Source organism: Anomalospiza imberbis, unplaced genomic scaffold (genome assembly GCF_031753505.1).
Source record: "Anomalospiza imberbis isolate Cuckoo-Finch-1a 21T00152 unplaced genomic scaffold, ASM3175350v1 scaffold_176, whole genome shotgun sequence".
Taxonomy (NCBI): domain Eukaryota; kingdom Metazoa; phylum Chordata; class Aves; order Passeriformes; family Viduidae; genus Anomalospiza; species Anomalospiza imberbis.
Window position 1 is genome coordinate 92944 of NW_027099810.1, and position 16071 is coordinate 109014.

The 16071-nt window shown below is 58.3% G+C and overlaps 1 long non-coding RNA gene across 1 annotated transcript; it reads right to left on the reverse strand.

The window, feature by feature from the left end:
• Window positions 1-1894: 1894 nt before the first annotated feature.
• On the reverse strand, window positions 1895-14913 carry LOC137466334 (uncharacterized). Its single transcript, XR_010995125.1, has 2 exons — window positions 14545-14913; window positions 1895-2074 (listed from the first exon to the last, which is right to left on the reverse strand). It is a non-coding gene; the product is annotated as an uncharacterized lncRNA (long non-coding RNA).
• Between the last annotated feature and the right edge of the window lie 1158 nt (window positions 14914-16071).

The window sequence follows — 16071 nt, forward strand, 5'->3', positions numbered from 1 at the left end:
CAGCCTGGGATAGTGGAAGGGGGCATGGAAGGAGATGAACTTGAAGGTCTTTTCCAAGCCAAGCCCTTCTGTGATTCTGTGATTTTGGGGGAGATGCTGAAGCTCGGTCTCGGCTTTATCTCACCCAGAGTCTGGACCCAGCAGCAGCCATGGGTGGGATCATCTCCTCCTCCCTCTCCCTGTGGCTGGAACTCACCCAATGGCAGCAACTGAATAATGTCCCTCACGGGGCAGTGAGTGCCAGAAAGGAGCATTGCTCCTCGGGGAAACACAATGTCCTTGGACTTCAGCAGAGCGTTGAAATGGGCCCCCTCGAGCACCTCAGCCCCACTGAAATCTCCTCTTAGTGGACTCAGCCCCAGAGATCTCCCAGTGCAGCTGCAGAGGAGTCACTGTCAGGAGGAGGGACAATTATCAAAAGCTGATGTAGATCAAAACAAGCTCCGGCACCATTCCACATTTTTGTTTGCCACTGGGAAATAAATACGGATGTCCCCATGCCACAGTCTCAGTCCCCCCAGGGTTCCTGTGTTTGGTTTTATCCCCTGGTATGGAGACGTGGGAGCTCTCCCAGCTGGACAGGGTGTCAGGAATCCCTTCCTGAGCTTGACACTCTTGGAGAGGGTGGACAAGGAGGTTCCTTGCTGAGGGAGACTGTGCGGGTTTTGGAAACAGGCCAGACCTAGAGAAGGCTCCTTCTACAGCTCCTCAGCACCTGGTAATCCCATGTCTTTATTTGTGTGACTGTCTTGTCAGGGCAGGGAGAGGAAGAGAGGAGCCTCCTTGGGGCAGGGAGAGGAGGCAGAGACACCAAAAGCAGGAGTCCCAAAGGGATCTGGGCAGGTCATGATCCAATGGCTGCAGTAGGTGTGCCATTCCTAAATCCAGTTTGGGAGAGTCACGGCCGTGTTACTGTGTAAGCTCTGAGGTATCTGCTGGTGGGAGATGCTCAGGTTCATCCTGTTTGCATCCCCAGTTCCTGCTGAGCCGGTTTTAAACAGCGCCAGGGGATGCTCCTGGCACTGACCCTGGCATGGCTCAGGGTGCTCCCAGGTGCCTCAGGCTGCTGTGACACCGCTGCACACGGGAGGCAAGAGTGGCAGGGGCTGTGCTGAAAGTCAGCTCCATGTGCTGCTGCTGCTGCTGGGTGTCATTTGTCCAGCCCTGCCCCAGAGTCAGGGATCAGACCCAGGCCCTGCTGCTGCTCCCTCGGGATCAGCCCCACTTTGGGTGCTGCTGTCAGGACCAGCAGAAGCGGTGGCTGGAGCAGCGGGTGCTGACAGTGCCCCAAGCCCCGGGGCCGGAGGAGTCCCTGGGCTGGGGCTGGGAGGGAGCTGCTCCAGCCCGGAGTGCACTGCTGAGTGCTGTGCTCTGGGGCTGGGGCTCCCCGCACAGGGGACTGGACTGGTGTGCCACAGGAGACAGAGAAGCTGCAGCTTCAGCCTTACTGAGGTGGGTGCGTGGGCTGGGAAGAGTGGAGAGGCTCAAGGGGATTCACAGAGCTCATCCTGCTGCAAGGACAAGGAAAAGGGAGTGGGAACTCAGCAGTGAGGACAGCTGAGGGCTGGAAAGCAGCTCTGAATGACACTAAAATCCCACTGGACCTCTGAGACACTGCTGCTCCTCAGCCAGTGACAGGATGAGTCCCCAAGCCTGGGGCTCGGCCTTCCTCATGGTGAGGGGCACCAAGGAAGGCAACAGTGTGATGGAGACTGCCATGGGCTGGGAACTCACTGGGGGACAAGAGGGAGCAGTTGGGAAGTAAAAGGCAGGTGGGGGAGAGAACAGTTCAGAGAAGGGCTGAGCTACAGCTTGAGCAAGTTGCAAAATATCATTTGGGGTCATCCCAGATTGATTTCATTTCAGAAGCTATTGAACAAGTTTAATTTTTGGGGGGTGTCATGTTTGCCCTTGAAGGTGTACACTCTGCAAACTTGAGCTGTGATGCTGAAATGCTCAAGCAGGTCTGTGCTGCAGGTCACCCCATTTCTTCTTTGGCTGATTGTGGCCTGGTGCTGAGCTCCAGCAGAGCCCTGGCAGAGCCCAGAGCAGCCTCAGCACCCGCAGAGCCCGGCTGCAAGGAGAGAAACCAGAAAGCGCCCGTCAGCTGAAGGCTCCTGTCCCCTTGTCCCAGCCGCCCACGGTGCCCAGGCCATGCTGGCCGTGCCCAGAGCTGTGCCCAGAGCTGCCCATCCCTGCTGCCTGTGGAAGCAGAGCAGGAGGGCAGGACATGTGCCCAGCCTGCAGCCGGCCACGGCACATCCAGCCCTCAGCAGCTGCCCAGAGCAGGATGCTCCTGTGCTCGCTGCCATCTCCCCAAAGCTCTGATCCCACCATGCCAAGCAGACAGGACCCACCTCACGCCATCCCTCGCTGGAAGAAAAGCTGGTCCCAAACGATGTCCTCATCCTTCTCCCAGGGCACGGCCCATCCACGCCACAGCTGCTCCCAAGCACTTCCCCATCCAGACTGGACCCCACCTGGAACACTTCCTCTAGAAAAACACACAACAAATTATTGAAAATAGATTACAGACAAAAAGGGGAACAAGAAAAAAGGTCAAAAATCTTATCTCTGTCAGGGGCTAAGGAAGGCCCAACCCCTGCAGGCCAGGGAAAAACCCACCCACAGGTGAGGGAAACCCGAGGCTTTCTCCCTTCCCCCCTGCACTGCCCTCCAAAATAACGGTGATCCCAAAGCAAACAGGGGCAGTGGAGCAGCCCAAGCCCTTCCTTGCCTGCAAAGCAAAGCAGCCCCTGCACAGGTTCTGGAGTCCCACCTCTGCTCCCACCATGGGGGTTTCTTTGTGTCGGGCTGGCTGCCCCAGCCCCAGCCCGGGGCACGGTGGGTGCTGGGGCTGTTGGCAGGGCCAGGAGCCCACTCCCATTTCATCAGCACCCCAGCCCATCCCCCCAGCCCTGCCAAAAGCAGCCTGGCAGCCGACTGAAGGATCAGCTGCATCTGCCCCAGCAAAGGGGGAACCTTTGGTTCCCGGCCAGGCTGTGCAATGCCCAAATCTGGGAGCATCCCCCTGCGTGTGGACTCACCTTCAAATTCCCTGTGGAGCCTGGCTTTGGAGAAGGTGTCAGAATCAAAGTCCATCATCCTCAGCTGCCGGTGGCCAGGTGGAGGAAGAGGTTGTCATTTTTGATGTCGTCCTCACTGTCCCCAGCAGCAGCAGCCCCACCTGGTACAGCTTCTCCAGGGGCTTCTTCTCCTTCCCTGGGGTGAGCCCAGGCTGTCAAGGTTCTGCCCAGGGCCCCAGCTGTCAGGGAACCAGGACAAGCAAAACCAGCTCAGATGGTGGCCACCAGTGCTGGGCAGAGCAGCTCAGCTCCAGCACAAGGGCTGCGTGTTCCCATCTGATGACCCCTGGGCAGTGACACAGGCAGGACAAAACCAGTCTGGTTGGCTTTGCCACTGATTGCCAGGACATGTGTGGAGCTGTTACCTGCCAGGCCCCTGGATTCAACTGTGCACGTGGATCTCTCCCATCTTCTAGGGCAGAAGACCACCCTGCACCCATGGATCACGGAAAAGCTCTTCTAAGGATGGCCTGTCCAAGGGCTGCATGGACAAACACCTCTTAATGAGATCCTGGCACTCTGGGGAAACAAACCAGAAATCACCAGTCAGTTGGAGAAGTTGCCCCCCTGTTCCCATGCCCAGGCCATGCTGGGTGTGCCCAGAGCTGGGCCTAAACTTCCCCATGGATTCTGTGTTTGGAGGAGAGCAGGAGAGCAGGACATGTGCCACCTCCTCAGCAGCTGCCAGAGCAGGATGCTCATGAGCTGCTACTGTCTCCCAGCACTGGTATTGCCCCCGTGGCCAGAGATGAGGACCCACCTTGAGAGAGCCGTCGTGGGAACAAGATCCGCCCCCAAATGATCTCCTGGCCCCTCCTGAATGGGTGCTTCCCCATGACCAGGTGGTACAGCAGGAGGCCCAGGGACCAGATCGTCGCTGCCTCGCCGTGGTAGCATTGGTGGTGGATCCACTCTGGTGGGCTGTAGGACACGGTTCCTGTGGAACACAGACAGAGTTCATCAGGGGGACGCTGCTGCTCCCAGAGCCTGACCCCAGCACCCCATGGCATGTGGGGGCTGCCCCAGTGGCACACAGGGTGACTGCTGCCCTCTCACCAGCACCTGGGACTTGTGTACAGACTTGGGGCTGGAAAAGAAGCCACTGGTGTTGGAAGAGGGCAGCAGAAATCCTGGGAAGGCCCAACCATGACACACAAAAGCAAAACTCATCCTGTGGTGGAGAAAGCCCGCTCTACTCCCCGCCTGCACGGCCCCCCAAAAATGTTAACCAGTCAATGCAAACAATGGGAGCAGAGCAGTCCAAGCCCTTCTCGCCTGCACACCAAACCATCCAGGGCACAGGGTCAGACGCCCCTCTCTGCTGCCCCCACTGGGGTTTTTGTCAGGCTGGCTGCCCCAGCTCCAGCCTTAGCCCAGGCCACAGTGGGTGCTGAAGGCTGTCGGCAGGGCTGGAGCTGGTCCCCCTCACACCCCCACCCAAATCAGCTTGGCTCCAGCATTAATCCCATCCTGGCTGCAATAGGGGGAGCCCTGGGGCTGCACCCCAGCTGGGCCATGAGATGCCCAGGAGCATCCCCAGGCAGAGCTCACCTGCAAACTGGGTGTAGGCTGTGTCTTGGAGGAAGGCGCCACAGCCAAAGTCAATCAGTTTCAGCTGCCCGGTGGCCAGGTCGAGCAGGATGTTCTCAGGCTTGATGTCCCTGTGCAGGACCCCGCAGCTGGTGCAGTGCCGCACAGCCTCCAGCACCTGGCGGAACAGCCCCCGCGCCTCCTCCTCCGGCAGGAACCTCCGCTCCGCCAGGAAACCCGACAGCTCCTGGCACCGCTCCGGACGCTCCAGCACCAGCACGACGCTGTCAGGGAGCTCAAGCCACTCCAGGAGCTGAATGACACCAGTGCAGCCAGAGGACACCTTGTCCAGCAGCACGACCTCCAGGGGTGCGCTGGTGCCGTCGGGCTGCGGGAGGAGCGCGATGCCGTCAGTGGGGCTGAGGCCGTGCCAGGGCTGGGGAACCCCTCAGCCAGCCCGGGATGCTCTGCATGCCCCGCTCAGCCCATGCCCGCTCTCCCTGCAGGGCTCCCGGCGGCTCCCACCCTGCCGGGCCCCGGCTCCTCGCCACCCGGCACGGCCCGGCTTCTGCTGCTGGCCCCGCTCACTCACCAGCTCGCCCCAGTGCCGGACGCGGTTCCGTGGCACCCTTTTGATGGCCACCTGCGAGCAAGGGAGAGCAGTGGGTTGAGCGCACCACCCGCCCCGCCGAGCCCCATCCTCCTCCTCCTCCTCCGCCACCTCCACCTCCTCCTCCTCCTCCTTCCCCCTCCTCCTCCTGCTAATCCTCCTCCTCCTCCGCCCCCTTCTCCTGCGCCCGCCGTCGGCCCCGCCGCTCACCGGGGCGCCGTCCGAGAGCCGCGTGGCCGCGAAGACGCTGCCGAAGCCGCCGCTGCCCAGCAGCGAACCCAGCCGGTACCGCTCCTGCAGGGCCTCCTCCTGCGCCTTCCCTGCGGGCGGGACGGGGCTGTCAGCGCTCGGCCCGGGGCCAGGAGCGGCCCCCGAGCGCCCCCCGAGCGCCCCGGGCCGGCCCTCCCCAGGCGTTCTGTCCCTGGAACGGGAGAGCGGCGGAGCTCGGGCCGGGGAAGCCGCAGCGGGGGCGGCGGGAGCGGCCGCGCCGCGTGTGTCCTCCGCGGGGCCCGGGAGGAGCCGGGGCCGGGGCCGGGACTGGAGCCCACGTCGGGGCCGGGGCCGGGCTCGGGCCAGGCGGAGCCAGAGGGCGGCGGTGCCGCCCCAGCCCCAGGCACTGATACCCGCCCAGCAGCGCCACCGCCAGCACGACCAGAGCCGGGCGGAAGCGAGACCCCGGCGGGACGGCCGGGGACGGGGCCGGGGCCGGGGCAGACCCGCCCGGGGCTGGGGGCGGGCTGGGGACATGGCCCGGCCGGGAATGGGGAGAGAGAGATTGGGAGAGGAGGGGAAAGCGGGAAAGGGAGAGGAGAATCAAGAGGAATGCGACAAAATCACTGCTTTGTCTGCTTTCGCTGCTGCAGCCGCTGCCGCTGCCGCTGCTGCTGCTGCTGCCGCCGCTGCAACTGAAGCTCCGGGGCCATTTGTCCACGTGTCCGTTTTTCCGTTGCCCGCTCGCCCCCGCGCCCAGCCCCCCGCTCCCCAGGGGCAGCCCCTGAGCCTGTCCAAACACGGGAACTTTGCCCTGTTCAGCCCAGACTCAGAGTCTGGACTCCTGCACAGGGGAACAGGAATCCCCTTGAGCGCTGCTGTGCATTGTCCCCGCTGAGGATCAAACCCTATCGGGGCACATTCCCTGAATGCAGAATTTGTACCTGACCCAGGCACTGCATTTACATCTCCAGCAATGGTTAAAAAAAAAAAAAACAAAACACAAAAAAACAAACGGGGAAGGCAAACTGTGTGTAGCTCATGGTATTTTAGAGTGTCTAAAATTCACCAAGTCATGGATCTTAGAGCTGAGATCTATTTGGATTAAGGGGATGGAGAAGCAGTGCACCATGGAAAAGGGGAGCATAAAAATAAACAGAGAAAAACATCTTGGATTGTTTCTTTCCATTTTCATTTCATTTCCTAAAAGCTGTTTCAGTTTTCCCAGAATCTTCTCCACACTCCTGTTTGCTCTTTCCAAGAACCTTTCCTGGAGAACGAGGTGCAGCTTCTGTCACAAGTTGTGCCACCAACTGCAGCTTCTCTAGGCTTTCCACACCTTGTGTGCAGCTCAACTCTTGCAGCACAGCAGGACAAATGTTTGAAGAACTTGACAGCTTGTTTTTTCTTTTCCTTGTGGGCTGGGCAGTTGTGCCATTGGTAAGGTTTTCATTGTTACTGTTCTGCCCTAAGAAACCATGACGGGCTACCAGGAATTGTCAGGGAATGCAAGCCTGACTGAATGCAGAGAAAGAATCTGCAGAGCCTGCATCCAGAAATGGAGAGCTGTGTGATAATCATTGCAACATCCCCATGGGCATCTTGAAAGTGATCTAGAAGATGAAAATGCTCTGACAGAGGGAGTTTGTTTCTGAGTTCAGTGTAGAGGATTCCACATCTAGTGCATTGGTTCATAAATCAAGAGTTCAATCAGTTCATGGAAAGCACCAGAACAAGCTGGACCTCTCAGCCTTAAACACTTCAGTTGTTCAGGGACCCAAAAATGTTCCATAGAAAGAGCATTAGAAGGAGAGGAAAGAGACAGAGACAGAAAGACAGAAGCTCCACAGAAAGACACACATGTGGCTCCCAGCTCCTGGGGTTCCAGTGTGGGTGAGACACAAACCCTAGAAGAAGGCAGAGTCCATAGCAGGGGCTGACCTTGTGCTCCTTGGTTTTAAGGCCCTGGGCCTTTGTGGGCCTCCCCCCAGCTGGGACTTGTGATAGCTCGGGCGTTCAGAGCCGGGTTAGCGCTGTCCCAGCTGTGGGACTGATTGACAGCTCAACCCAAGGTGTCTCGGGACACTGATCTCATCCAGCCTCTGACAGTGACCATGGTGACACTGGGGAACCTCATGGAACCGTGGGTCAGTGTGACAATGCAGGTCCAAGGACACCATGGTGATATCCAGGTTTGCTCAGCACCAGAGACACCTTTGCCTTGTTTGTCCCCAGCTGTCATCACTGCCTCCAGTGTTCTGCTCTAACTGGAACCCAGGGACACTTTCACATGAGTTGTGTCCCTCAGTGGGACCCATTAAAAGTTAAAGAAAGTCTGGACTTTGAATCTGACTTTGAGTTCTTGAGAAGTTCTTTGAGCACACTCTGAGGTCTGGGTCCGATGCAAAGAGCACCAAAGCCCCAGAGGGTCATTAACGTCCTGGTGCTGTGTCTGTGCTGCTGAGCTGGGCCAGGCTCCTGGCCCAGAGGCAGCTCCTGGCAAGGGCAGCGCTGCAGAGAGACAGCTGTGGCCAGGAGCAGCTCCTGTGCACAGCCCAGCAGGGCTGGGGCACTGCCAGGGCATCGCAGGGACACGAGCAGGGCGCAGACAGAGCTCACAGGGGCTCAGCACTGGCAGGGGCTGTGGGGTGTCCCAGAGGGGGCTGTGTCACAGCAGCGCCTCTGTGGCTGTGTCACGGAGGCACAGAGCAGCTGTGATGTCAGAGGGGGGCTGTGTGACAGCACAGCGTGGGTTGTGTGAGGTCACAGATTGGGCTATGACATCACAGAGCGTGTTGTGTGAGGTCATCAAGCAGCTATGGCAGGATAGAGGGGACAGTGTGACATCAGAGAGCAGGCTGTGACATCATGGCATGGCTGTATGACATCATAGAGCGGGCAGTGAGGTCAAAGTGTGTGCTGTGACATTACAGAGTGGCAGTATGACATCACAGGGAGGGTTTTGTGACATCACTGAGGGGCTTGTGACATCACACAGCAGGGTGTGACATCATAGTGTGAGGCCATAGGGCAGACTCTGCCGTCATGTAGAGAGTGGCTCTGTGACATCAGAGTGTGGGTTGTGACATCACCGAGTTGGCTGTGTGACATCATAGAGCAGGCTATGACATCATGGAACAGACTGTGATGTCACAGGATGACTTTGTGACGTCATAGTACAGGGTGAATTTCTGACATCACAGAATCTTCTGTAACAGCACAGCTTTGTGACATCACAGAGTGACATCGCAGAGTTGGGCCTATGACATCACAAGGGAGCTATGCGGCATCCAAGAGTGGGTTGTGACACCACAGGGGCTGTGTGACATCACAGGGGCTGTTTGAGGTCACTGGGGAGGTGACTCTGCCCCAGCCCCCCCTCCCAGTTCCCCCAGAGAAGTCCAACGCTGCTCGTGCACAGCGGGGTCCCCTGTCCCCCCGGGTCCCCCCACCCCCGGCGCCGCAGCCTCCCCCAGAGGATGTTCCACGAGATCGAGCCCAGAGCCTGACACAGGGCCATGGGGGGCGGGACAGGGGACAGGGACCCCCCGGTAGTGTCCCCGTGGGTCCCCCAGGGCCAGAGCCTGGCCCAGGGCTCCTTCACCCTGTTGCCAACGAGGGCTTGAGAGCGCTGAAAAAATCCCCAGCAAGGGAGCAGCAAAAACCAGATTTAATATTGAGCAACAGCACCACAAAGTTCCTTGGCAAGAGTCACTCTGCTCCTGACTGGACACTTCAGGCACAAAAAAGGAAACAAAGCAACAACAAAACCAAATAAATTCCAGGCAATTAAATCAGAAATAAACCGAGAACTGGGGCTTTCATTCCTATGGAAAAGAGCTGTCCTTCTTCCTGCAGGTGCCCATGGCCACAGCTGGGATTTCACCTCCAACACTGCCTGTTGTGACAGACTGGAGGAGATTGTGGGCTGGAAACATTTTGTGTGTGGGGGAGGAAGGGGCAGGTCCAGCCTTGCCCTGCCCTGGAACCCCATGCCACACAGCCCCTGTGATGTCATACAACCGCCTGTGATGTCACACAGCCCCTCTGATGTCATGCAGCCCCTGTGATGTCACACAGCTGCCCTGTAATGTCACACAGCCCACTCGGAGATGTAACAGGCCACCTGTGATTTCATGCAGGTGCCCTGTGATGTCACAGCCTGCTCTTTGAGGTCCCAGTGTGCTCTGTGATGTCACAACATCTGCCCTGTGATGTCACAGCCCAGGCTGTGATGTCACAGCCACCCTGTGATGTCACAGCCAGCTCTATGATTTCACAGCTACCTTTGTGATGTTATGCAGCCTCGCTGTGATGTCACAGCCCGCCCTGTGATTTCACAGTCAGCTCTGTGATGTCACAACCCACTCTCTATTGTCTCAGCCTTCTCTGTGGCATCACACCGCTGCTCTGTGATGTCACAGAGCCCTTTTCTATGATGGCAGAGTCTTCTCTGTAGCCTCACAGCCCATTCTGTGATGTCACACAGCCAGCCTGTAATGTCACAGCCAACGTTGTGACATCACAACCTCCTCTGTGATGTCACAGCCTGCTCTGTGATGGCAGAACTCACTTAACATGTCACACAGCACCTCTGTGGTCACACAGACCCACTGTGTGATGTCACAACACCTTCAGTGATGGAACACAGCCACCCTATAATGTCACAGCACACTCTTTGTCCTCACAGCTTGCTCTGCTCTGTGATGTCATACAGGCATGCTCTGATGTCACAGCCTGCTCTGTGATGTCGCATAATAAACCAGGGATGTCACAGCCAACTGTATGATGTCACAACCTGGTCTGTGATGTCACACAATGACAGAATCACAGAATTGCTGGGTTGGAAGAGACCTTTAAGGTCATCAAGTCCAACCCATGCCCTAACACCACCTCAGCTAAACCATGGCACCGAGTGCCACATCCAGTCTTTTTTTAAACACATCCCATGATGGTGACTCCACCACCTCCCTGGACAAACAAGTCCAGTAATTTATCACCCTTTCCATAAAAAAACTTTTTTCCTAATAGCTGACCTAAATTTCCCTTGGTGCAGCTTAAGACTGTGTCCTCTTGTTCAGTCAGTTGCTGTGAGGAGAAAGAGACCGACCCCCACCTGACTGCAACCACCTTTCAGAGAGTGTAGAGAGTGATAAGGTCACCTCTGAGTCTTCTCCAAGCTAAACAACCCCAGCTCCCTCAGGCATTCCTCACAGGACTTGTGTTCCAGACCCCTCACCAGCCTTGTTGTCCTTCTTTGGACACGCTCCAGCCCCTCCATGTCCTTCCCAAATTGGGGAGCCCAGAACGGGACACGGCACTCGAGGTAGGGTGCCAGTACAGGGGAGGAATGCCAAGCACAGCAGTGCCAAGTACAGGGGAAGAATGACCTCTCTGCTCCTGCTGGCCACACCATTCCTGATCCAGGCCAGGAGCCATCGGCCTTCTTGGCCACCAGGGCACACTGCTGGCTCGTGTTCAGCCTGCTGTCAACCAGTGGCCCCAGGTCCCTTTCTGCCTGGGCACTGTCCAGCCACGCCGACCCCAGCCTAGAGCAGTGCAGGGGGTTATTGTGGCCAAAATGCAGGACTGGGCACTTGGACTGGTTAAACTCTCCCTGTGGGAGGGGTCTCAGTCTCAGTCCTTGGGAGGAGGGTTTTCCATCTCCGTCCGTCTGTCACAGTGGTCACGGGGCAGATGAGAGGTCTTCAGTGAGAGATGATTAGGGTCACCCTAAAAGTTCATTCAGATTCAGGAGGAGAGTGGGCAAATATGCAGTAGGCCGTTCCTTGGTGGGTTCATGCCAAGTCCTTGCCAGTTCCTTGCCAACTCTTTGCCAGGCTTTGTTCGGAACAGCTAACGTAACGGTACAGCAACTGCACCTGCACTGCCGCTCTCTCCAAGCCGGTACTGTAATGGGGGAAGGGGTTTCTGCTTGTGGCAATTGGTAGGCAAATGTGGGGGCTTCAGACGGCCTCTTACACCTTCCCCGAGCTGTCTGCAGAGCAATCCACATCAGCCCAGGCTGGGCTGGTCAGTGGCCGGTCAGTTCCATTGACTGGACGCGGCTCTGGACGCTTCCCTTGGAGCGACTCCCGGAAGGGAACGCTGGGGCTGTCACCACTGGGGTGCCACAGACAAGGGAACGCTGGGGCTGTCACCACTGGGGTGTCACAGACAGGGGAATGCTGGGGCTGTCACCACTGGGGTGTCACAGGCAGGGGAACGCTGGGGCTGTCACCCTGGGGTGTCACAGGCAGGGGAACGCTGGGGCTGTCACTTCTGGGTGTCACAGACAGGGGAACACTGGGGCTGCCCCGCTCCTGCCCTGTCCCCAGCAGCTCTGCCATCGCCTCGAGGGGACACAAAGGCTGATCCAAAGGGTGAGAATTGCAGAAGGGGCTGAGCTGGGAGGGACCCATTGGGATCATCAAGTCCAGCCCCCAGCCCTGCACAGACACCCCAACAATCGCAGCCCGTGCAGCCCCGGGAGCGGGGTCCAAAGGCTCCTGGAGCTCCAACAGCCTCTGGGCTATGCCCATTCCTTGTGGAGCCTGGGCAGTGCCTGAGCCCCCTCTGGGGGAAGAAGCTTTTGCTGATCTCCAGCCCAGCCCTGCCCTGGCCCAGCTCCAGCCGTTCCCTTGGGTCCTGTCCCTGCTCACCTGGGCAGAGATCAGAGCTTGCCCACAGAAGCTGTGGCTGCCCCTGGATCCCTGGCAGTGTCCAAGGCCAGGTTGGACAGGGCTTGGAGCAGCCTGGGATAGTGGAAGGGGGCATGGAAGGAGATGAACTTGAAGGTCTTTTCCAAGCCAAGCCCTTCTGTGATTCTGTGATTTTGGGGGAGATGCTGAAGCTCTGTCTCGGCTTTATCTCACCCAGAGTCTGGACCCAGCAGCAGCCATGGGTGGGATCATCTCCTCCTCCCTCTCCCTGTGGCTGGAACTCACCCAATGGCAGCAACTGAATAATGTCCCTCACGGGGCAGTGAGTGCCAGAAAGGAGCGTTGCTCCTCGGGGAAACACAATGTCCTTGGACTTCAGCAGAGCGTTGAAATGGGGCCCCTCGAGCACCTCAGCCCCACTGAAATCTCCTCTTAGTGGACTCAGCCCCAGAGATCTCCCAGTGCAGCTGCAGAGGAGTCGCTGTCAGGAGGAGGGACATTTATCAAAAGCTGATGTAGATCAAAACAAGCTCTGGCACCATTCCACATTTTTGTTTGCCACTGGGAAATAAATACAGATGTCCCCATGCCACAGTCTCAGTCCCCCCAGGGTTCCTGGGTTTGGTTTTATCCCCTGGTATGGAGACACGGGAGCTCTCCCAGCTGGACAGGGTGTCAGGAATCCCTTCCTGAGCTTGACACCCTTGGAGAGGGTGGACAAGGAGGTTCCTTGCTGAGGGAGACTGTGCGGGTTTTGGAAACAGGCCAGACCTAGAGAAGGCTCCTTCTACAGCTCCTCAGCACCTGGTAATCCCATGTCTTTATTTGTGTGACTGTCTTGTCAGGGCAGGGAGAGGAAGAGAGGAGCCTCCTTGGGGCAGGGAGAGGAGGCAGAGACACCAAAAGCAGGAGTCCCAAAGGGATCTGGGCAGGTCATGATCCAATGGCTGCAGTAGGTGTGCCATTCCTAAATCCAGTTTGGGAGAGTCACGGCCGTGTTACTGTGTAAGCTCTGAGGTATCTGCTGGTGGGAGATGCTCAGGTTCATCCTGTTTGCATCCCCAGTTCCTGCTGAGCCGGTTTTAAACAGCGCCAGGGGATGCTCCTGGCACTGACCCTGGCATCGCTCTGGGTGCTCCCAGGTACCTCAGGCTGCTGTGACACCGCTGCACACGGGAGGCAAGAGTGGCAGGGGCTGTGCTGAAAGTCAGCTCCATGTGCTGCTGCTGCTGCTGGGTGTCATTTGTCCAGCCCTGCCCCAGAGTCAGGGATCAGACCCAGGCCCTGCTGCTGCTCCCTCGGGATCAGCCCCACTTTGGGTGCTGCTGTCAGGACCAGCAGAAGCGGTGGCTGGAGCAGCGGGTGCTGACAGTGCCCCAAGCCCCGGGGCCGGAGGAGTCCCTGGGCTGGGGCTGGGAGGGAGCTGCTCCAGCCCGGAGTGCACTGCTGAGTGCTGTGCTCTGGGGCTGGGGCTCCCCGCACAGGGGACTGGACTGGTGTGCCACAGGAGACAGAGAAGCTGCAGCTTCAGCCTTACTGAGGTGGGTGCGTGGGCTGGGAAGAGTGGAGAGGCTCAAGGGGATTCACAGAGCTCATCCTGCTGCAAGGACAAGGAAAAGGGAGTGGGAACTCAGCAGTGAGGACAGCTGAGGGCTGGAAAGCAGCTCTGAATGACACTAAAATCCCACTGGACCTCTGAGACACTGCTGCTCCTCAGCCAGTGACAGGATGAGTCCCCAAGCCTGGGGCTCGGCCTTCCTCATGGTGAGGGGCACCAAGGAAGGCAACAGTGTGATGGAGACTGCCATGGGCTGGGAACTCACTGGGGGACAAGAGGGAGCAGTTGGGAAGTAAAAGGCAGGTGGGGGAGAGAACAGTTCAGAGAAGGGCTGAGCTACAGCTTGAGCAAGTTGCAAAATATCATTTGGGGTCATCCCAGATTGATTTCATTTCAGAAGCTATTGAACAAGTTTAATTTTTGGGTGGTGGCATGTTTGCCCTTGGAGGTGTACACTCTGCAAACTTGAGCTGTGATGCTGAAATGCTCAAGCAGGTCTGTGCTGCCGGTCACCCCATTTCTTCTTTGGCTGATTGCAGCCCGGTGTTGAGCTCCAGCAGAGCGTTGGCAGAGCCCAGAGCAGCCACAGCACCCGCAGAGCCCGGCTGCAAGGAGAGAAACCAGAAAGCGCCCGTCAGCTGAAGGCTCCTGTCCCCTTGTCCAAGCCACCCGCAGTGCCCAGGCCATGCTGGCCGTGCCCAGAGCTGTGCCCAGAGCTGCCCATCCCTGCTGCCTGTGGGAGCAGAGCAGGAGGGCAGGACATGTGCCCAGCCTGCAGCCGGCCACGGCACATCCAGCCCTCAGCAGCTGCCCAGAGCAGGATGCTCCTGTGCTCGCTGCCATCTCCCCAAAGCTCTGATCCCACCATGCCAAGCAGACCGGACCCACCTCACGCCATCCCCCGCTGGAAGAAAAGCTGGTCCCAAACGATGTCCTCAGCCTTCTCCAAGGGCACGGCCCATCCACGCCACAGCTGCTCCCAAGCACTTCCCCATCCAGACTGGACCCCACCTGGAACGCTTCCTCTAGAAAAACACACAACAAATTATTGAAAATAGATTACAGACAAAAAGGGGAACAAGAAAAAAGGTCAAAAATCTTATCTCTGTCAGGGGATTAAGGAAGGCCCAACCCCTGCATGCCAGGGAAAAACCCACCCACAGGTGAGGGAAGGCCAGGCTATCTCCCTTCCCCCTGCACTGCCCTCCAAAATAACGGTGATCCCAAAGCAAACAGGGGCAGTGGAGCAGCCCAAGCCCTTCCTTGCCTGCAAAGCAAAGCAGCCCCTGCACAGGTTCTGGAGTCCCACCTCTGCTCCCACCATGGGGGTGTCTTTGTGTCGGGCTGGCTGCCCCAGCCCCAGCCCGGGGCACGGTGGGTGCTGGGGCTGTTGGCAGGGCCAGGAGCCCACTCCCATTTCATCAGCACCCCAGCCCATCCCCCCAGCCCTGCCAAAAGCAGCCTGGCAGCCGACTGAAGGATCAGCTGCATCTGCCCCAGCAAAGGGGGAACCTTTGGTTCCCGGCCAGGCTGTGCAATGCCCAAATCTGGGAGCATCCCCCTGCGTGTGGACTCACCTGCAAATTCCCTGTGGAGCCTGGCTTTGGAGAAGGTGCCAGAATCAAAGTCCATCATCTTCAGCTGCCGGTGACCAGGTGGAGGAAGAGGTTGTCATTTTTGATGTCGTCCTCACTGTCCCCAGCAGCAGCAGCCCCACCTGGTACAGCTTCTCCAGTGCCGCCTCCTCCTTCCCTGAGGTGAGCCCAGGCTGTCAAGGTTCTGCCCAGGGCCCCAGCTGTCAGGGAACCAGGACAAGCAAAACCAGCTCAGATGGTGGCCACCAGTGCTGGGCAGAGCAGCTCAGCTCCAGCACAAGGGCTGCGTGTTCCCATCTGATGACCCCTGGGCAGTGACACAGGCAGGACAAAACCAGTCTGGTTGGCTTTGCCACTGATTGCCAGGACAAGTGTGGAGCTGTTACCTGCCAGGCCCCTGGATCCAACTGTGCACGTTGATCTCTCCCATCTTCTAGGGCAGAAGACCACCCTGCAGCCATGGATCACGGAAAAGCTCTTCTAAGGATGGCCTGTCCAAGGGCTGCATGGACAAACACCTCTTAATGAGATCCTGGCACTCTGGGGAAACAAACCAGAAATCACCAGTCAGTTGGAGAAGTTGCCCCCCTGTTCCCATGCCCAGGCCATGCTGGGTGTGCCCAGAGCTGGGCCTAAACTTCCCCATGGATTCTGTGTTTGGAGGAGAGCAGGAGAGCAGGACATGTGCCACCTCCTCAGCAGCTGCCAGAGAGGGATGCTCATGAGCTGCTGCTGTCTCCCAGCACTGGTATTGCCCCCGTGGCCAGAGATGAGGACCCACCTTGAGAGAGCCGTCGTGGGAACAAGATCCGCCCCCAGA